The sequence below is a fragment of the Mastomys coucha genome, unplaced genomic scaffold (genome assembly GCF_008632895.1).
Source record: "Mastomys coucha isolate ucsf_1 unplaced genomic scaffold, UCSF_Mcou_1 pScaffold21, whole genome shotgun sequence".
Lineage (NCBI taxonomy): Eukaryota > Metazoa > Chordata > Mammalia > Rodentia > Muridae > Mastomys > Mastomys coucha.
The window spans coordinates 94,395,335-94,401,452 of record NW_022196904.1 but is presented as its reverse complement, the minus strand read 5'-3'; positions in this window follow the sequence as shown (position 1 = coordinate 94,401,452).

The window sequence follows — 6,118 nt, the reverse complement described above, 5'->3', positions numbered from 1 at the left end:
ATGTTGTCTAATAAACTTCCTGGGCATTGGATTGGAGGCACTATGGACATCACAAAGTCTTTGCAGAGGTCAAGGATGTACTACTTGGACCACATGGAGGCCTTGGTTATACTTAGCACTCTGGTCCTCTCCATCCCCATTGGTTGAGACCTGGTAGGCAGGTGGAGGGACACATTTCCTGAAGCTGTAGGGCAGCATTCTCTCCTGGCTCTAATAATGAGCAGTGCTGCTTTAGTCCATGTACTGACCTAAAGAGGCAGTGGGCTCAGTATCTGCAGAGTCTGTTCCTCCCCTCCATTCTAAGCAAACCACCAGCTGCAGTCCAGAGTGGAAGCTCCGAGTTCCTATTATTCGGTCTCTTTTTGAATGTCTAAAAGCAAAAGGGGGAAGTAAAAGGATAGTAAAGGTGGCCTTCCTTGGGTGGGAAGTCCTAAATGCTTCCTGTGCCAGCCAGAGAGTAGGACCCACCCTAGAGCTGGTTTCTAGATTAGGCAGTCTTCATAAACCATGCAAGAGGTGTCTCAAAGAGAAGCCACTTAGTTCCTCCTAGATCCATCCACCCTGGGTATTTCCTACCTAGTTCTGATCTGAGGTTCAAATAGGTATAAATGATTCTAGGATTGTGACGCTCATGTCATGATTCAATTGGTATGACTCATGATCTTCACATACATGGGCCATCACTACAAAACCTTCATCAGGATAGATCAGGAAGTTATTTTTGTAGTCCTCCATGAACTCAAATCCTGCTTGTTCAGTGGTTCCCAACCTTCCCAACGCTGAAACCCTTTAATACAGTTCCCCATTTGTAGTGACCTCCCCAACCAAAAATTTTTTCAGCACCACTTCATAGCTGTAATTTCCCTGCTGTTATGAATCATAATGTAAATATCTGATATGTGACTTCCCTAAGGGGTTGCGACTTACATGGTGAGACCACTGCTCTATGGCCATATATGTTACTGGACACTTGCTACTTGAAACAATTGGTCAGAAAGAGCAGTGGCTCCTGGGAAAACAAGGCAGAAACAGACCTGTCCTTTCGGAGGTTACAACAGTGGGAAAGGAGACATGTTGTGACAAAGGACTAAATGTGTAATGACAACTTGAGTTCAAGTATGAAGAAGAAAAATAGAGTACAAGGACAGAAATGGTGTTAAATAGGGGAAACAGGGGGGAGCCCCTTAATCAGCCTGCTGAAGAGGCAGAGTGGCTAAGGGAGCAGCCATTGTACGTAAAGGAGTCAGAGACAACCAAAGAGGAGGCCAGAGTGGCTTCAGAAAGAAGGTGGTTGGAGAGAGCGAAAGAAGCAGGTTAAAGAGTGAGAGCTGAGCTGGATTTAATTTAGGCCAAATTTGGGTCCAAGTATAACAGCAAACCACTGAAAAACGCAAGCAGTAGGGCTGGGTGAGATGAACTGGTAACTAGAGAGTGAAGTGGGAGGGAACGAGAAAGGGACTGACAGCTCTAAGCTCCTCTGGAAGACTGGGTACTTTCAAATCATCTGTTGCCTTCCAGTTCTAGGGATGTAGCCTATGAAAAAATTGGATAAATACAATAGAGTGTATGCTCCAAACGCTTAGCATAGCTTTTCAATACAAAACAAATTCCAGAGAAACCTACGTGTCCCATTAGCATGGAATAGTTCCATAAACTTTTTGCTGATACGTATTTTTAAATACACTATTTGCACCTCTAAAACACAACAACAAAAAAAATGAACCAAACAAAGAACCGTGGGGCAATAGCTGGTCATGGTGGCACATACTTTAATTTCAGCACTCAGCAGGCAAGAGGCAGAAGGATCTCTGTGAGTTTTAGGCCAGCCTGGTCTACCTAGGGAGTTCCAGGACATAGACTCTGTCCCAAAAAGATAAAAACAATGTATAGTCTCATCTTTACAAGCCTGAGTTCTCAGCATGTGTGAGGCTGAGGTAGGCAGATTGTTGTATGTTTCAGGCCAGTCTAGGCTACACCATGTGTCTTAGTCAGTGTTTCTATTCCTGCACAAAACATCATGACCAAGAAGAAGCAAGCTGGGGAGGAAAGGATTTATTCAGCTTACACTTTAACATTACTGTTGATCACTAAAGGAAATCAAGACAGGAACTCACACAGGGCAGGAACCTGGAGGCAGGAGCTGATGCAGAGGCCGTGGAAGAGTGCTGAGTACTGGCTTGCTTCAGCTTGCTCTCTACCAGCCCAGGGATGGCACCACCCACAAGGGGCTAGGCCCTCCCCGCTTGATCACTAATTGAGAAACTGCCTCACAGCTGGATCTCATGGAGGCATTTCCTCAAGGGAGGCTCCTTTCTCTGTGGTAACTCCAGCTTGTGTCAAGCTGACACACAAAACTAGCTAGTACACCATGAATAACAGGCCATACATCTAGACCCTGTCTTTTTTATATATATATAAGATTTATTTAAGGGCTGGCAAGATGGCTCAGCGAGTAAGAGCACTTACTGCTCTTCCGAAGGTCCTGAGTTCAATTCTCAGCAACCACACAGTGGCTCACAACCACCCATAATGAGATCTGATGTCCTCTTTTGGTTCGTCTGAAGACAGCTATAGTGTATTACGCCGGAGCGAGCGGGGCCAGAGCTCACGGCCATCTGTACAGCTACAGTGTACTCATACACATATAAATAAATACAAAAATAAATAAATTTTAAAAAAAGATAAGAAAATGTCTTCGCTGAGTGGTGGTGGCGCACACCTTTAATCCCAGCACTTGGGAGGCAGAGGCAGGTGGATTTCTGAGTTCAAGGCCAGCCTGGTCTACAGAGTGAGTTCCAGGACAGCCAGGGCTACACAGAGAAACCCTGTCTTGAAAAAAAAAAAAAAAAGATTTATTTATTTATTTTATGTGAGTACACTGTAGCTGTCTTCAGACACACCAGAAGAAGGCATCATCAGATCTCATTACAGATGGCCATGAACCACTATATGGTTGCTGGGAATTGAACTCAGGACCTCTGAAAGAGCAGTCAGTGCTCTTAACCACTGAGCCATCTCTCCAGCCCTCTAGAGCCTGTCTTAAAACAACAAAAATGTTGATGTGTGAAGTATGCTATAGAAGAAAAGCTTCCATCATTAGGATCCTTGTTTTTAGGGAGGATATTGTAAGAACAGGAAAAGAGCCAGGTGTGGTGGCACATGACTTTAATCCTTGCACTTGGGAGGCAGAGGCAGATGGATCTCTATGAGTTTGAGAGTCTAGTTCACATAGCAAGTTCCAGGCCAGCCTACCTCAAAAAGGAGGAAGGGGTGTATGACAAAGCTATATGTAAGTCTTTTAAGCAAGAAGAGGCAACCTCAGGTATCCTTTTGGAGGTCACCATGGCAATAAGAACTGGTGTATAGGGTAGGCTGATTACAGAGGAGCTGGAGAAGTGGGAAAGCTATCAGTGGGCAGATGAGAAAACATGGTGCTTGCACTATTAAAGGGCCAGAAGTATACAAGTTTAATGTATAATTACAAAGCAGAAGTCACAGGATTTAATATTTATGTAACAGTATTTTAGGCATTTTTCCATGTGCTGAAGATACAGTGGTAGGGAAAAAAAAAACAAATGATGAAACCGTTATCCTGGGGCTGGGTTTGTATAGCTTAATGATATAATGCTTGCCTGGTGTGTGCCAGACTCCATATTCGATTCTCCAGTTCAAAAAAATGTTCTCTGCAAAATCAGATAATATGGTGACTAGTAGATTTTGCAGCTCCTTCATTTCTGCCTAATGAGAACTGATTGTCAGAGACTTTGAGACAAGGTTGCTAAAAGCCAGCCATTATTAAACTGTAGCCAGGTACCACGACTCCCTATACAGACTAGGCTGGCCTCAAACACACAAAGATGCTCCTGTCACTGCTTCTCAAGTGCTGGAATTAAAGTCATGTGCCAGATATGCCCTTAGTACATACCTTTAATCTCTGGCTGGAATACAGACACAGCTGGTTGTGGTATATGAAGAGGCAGTTTCACCAGCACAGTTTTATAGAGACAGGTTGCAGGTGAAGAGAGAATGAGCCAGAGAATGAGAAGGACCTAGCAGACTAGAACAGATTGCTAAAGTTAGTTTGAGGTCAAGCAGAGCAATTCAGTCAGAAGCAGAAAGAAGCCAGTTTGGATTAGTTAGCATAGGCCAGAGCAACTGAATTGAACCAGCCAGCCAAAGGTCAGAAAGAACTAGACAGGGTGAGCTTATTCAGCAGTAAGCCTCCAGGACAACAATAAAAGTTACTTTTACAAACTGTGATAGAATTTATACCACAGAAGTCAGCAAATGTTGCAAATCAGGGTTTTCTCCCCCTAGAGAACAGATGTTAAATATTTACCAGTATGCCCCTTCATAAACTTAGGACCACAGCCTGGAATCAGGAAGCCATAGTTTAAACCAGGACTCCATCAACTGCTAACAATGTGATTTGGCTAAGATAACTAATGTTGGTTTCCTTAATTATAAAAAGGACAAACAGTTCTACCTCATCTATTTGTGCAGCTAAAACAAAACACCCGAGGTGGATGATTTTAAAAGAAAAGAAGTGTATTTCTTACAGGTTTGGACCTGAGGTGGATGATTCTAAAAGAAACGAAGTGTATTTCTTGCAGGTTTGGAGGATGAAAAGTCCAAGATCAAGGTGCTGGTGTTTTGGTGCCTTGTGAGGAGGGACATGACAGGAGAGAGAACCTGTTTCTCCATGGTCTTTTTATAGCTGCATTGTCCTAAAAACTTCCCTATCGGCCCCACCTCCCACCTCTGACTTATTGGGAAATAAATTTCCAGTACATGAATTTGGAGAGGACAAATATCAAACCACAGGATCAAAATAACATATATTTGATTAAATGGAATTTGAATTCATACTTAGTACAACAACAGACACCTGTTGAATAAACTATTTTCTACTAATAGGGAGATAAGAATGGGATGTTTAGGAGCAGGAGAGATATTTTTCCAAAGACAAGTCTAGTTCCCAGCACCCATATCAGCAGGCTTAAAACTGTCTATAACTACAATTCCAGGGTTCTAGCACCCCCCTCTGGCCTCCTCAGGCACCTGTATGCGCATGGTATACATGCAAGCAAGCAGGTATACATACATAAATTTTAAAAAAACCAATATAAAAATTAACATACTATTTAGAAAATAAATTTTTAAAAGAGAAAATGTTTTGTTGGAGGGGTCAGTTGGGGCCAGTGAGTTCTTTCTAGCTTCCTGAAGCTTTATTGCTGAGCTTTCAAATCCCTGGAGAGGGAGAATCCAGTCTCTGCTTTGAAGTATGCAGCGAAATCATGAGGCCCAGTACACCCAGTACTCAGTAGTCCCAGGAGGAATGAATGAAATCAGACTAGTGTTAGGGCAGGTTAGACCTAGCTATCCCAAGGAATAGTGAGGCCAATGTTCAGGTTAAATATAGAGCCTTGCAATGCCAGAGGATGTCCTAGCCATTAAGGCTTTTGCTGGCCTGTGTTCAGTCTTTTCCTGGGGGAAGTCAGAAAGCTGCTGTTTTTGAGAATTGAAAAGGAAAGGATCGTATTTTTTCAGAGCTTGAATTTCTTTGGAAATAAAGCTGGACTGAGGTCTCTATACCCTCTCTGGTTAGTGGAGGTTTACAGAGGACAGGAAAGGAGCAGAGGACGATGTGCTCCTGAGCCTACAGTGGTAGGGGTTACGAGGAGTGCGTGGGGAACTCTGGAAAGCCAGTTTGCAGGAGGGAAATATTCCCTGCCTCTGGCCTGTGATGAAATGGTGTGAGTGCTCTGTAGTCTCCAGGGGGCGCCTGTGCATAGCTATGAACAAGCTTCTTGGTCCAGACAGGATCAGGACAAGCAGAGGCCTAAAATCAAGGTCAGTGCTGTGTTGAATGCTTGAGAAGAGTTACCTTGTGACTTATGACCTGTGACCAGCACCAAAGTTGCCAGCAAATTCACAGCCCAGAGTTCCCAGAAGGATGCAATTTCTCTAATTCACAGTTTTTGCCTAGAAGTTGGACTTCGTTTGCCTGTTTGTGAAACACTGTGTGGGGCAGAGGGGGGGCTGGGGGGGAGGGGAAAGTCCACGGAAGTTCTGGTAATGACTTTAAACCACCAGACAAATGAATGGTAGACAAGTT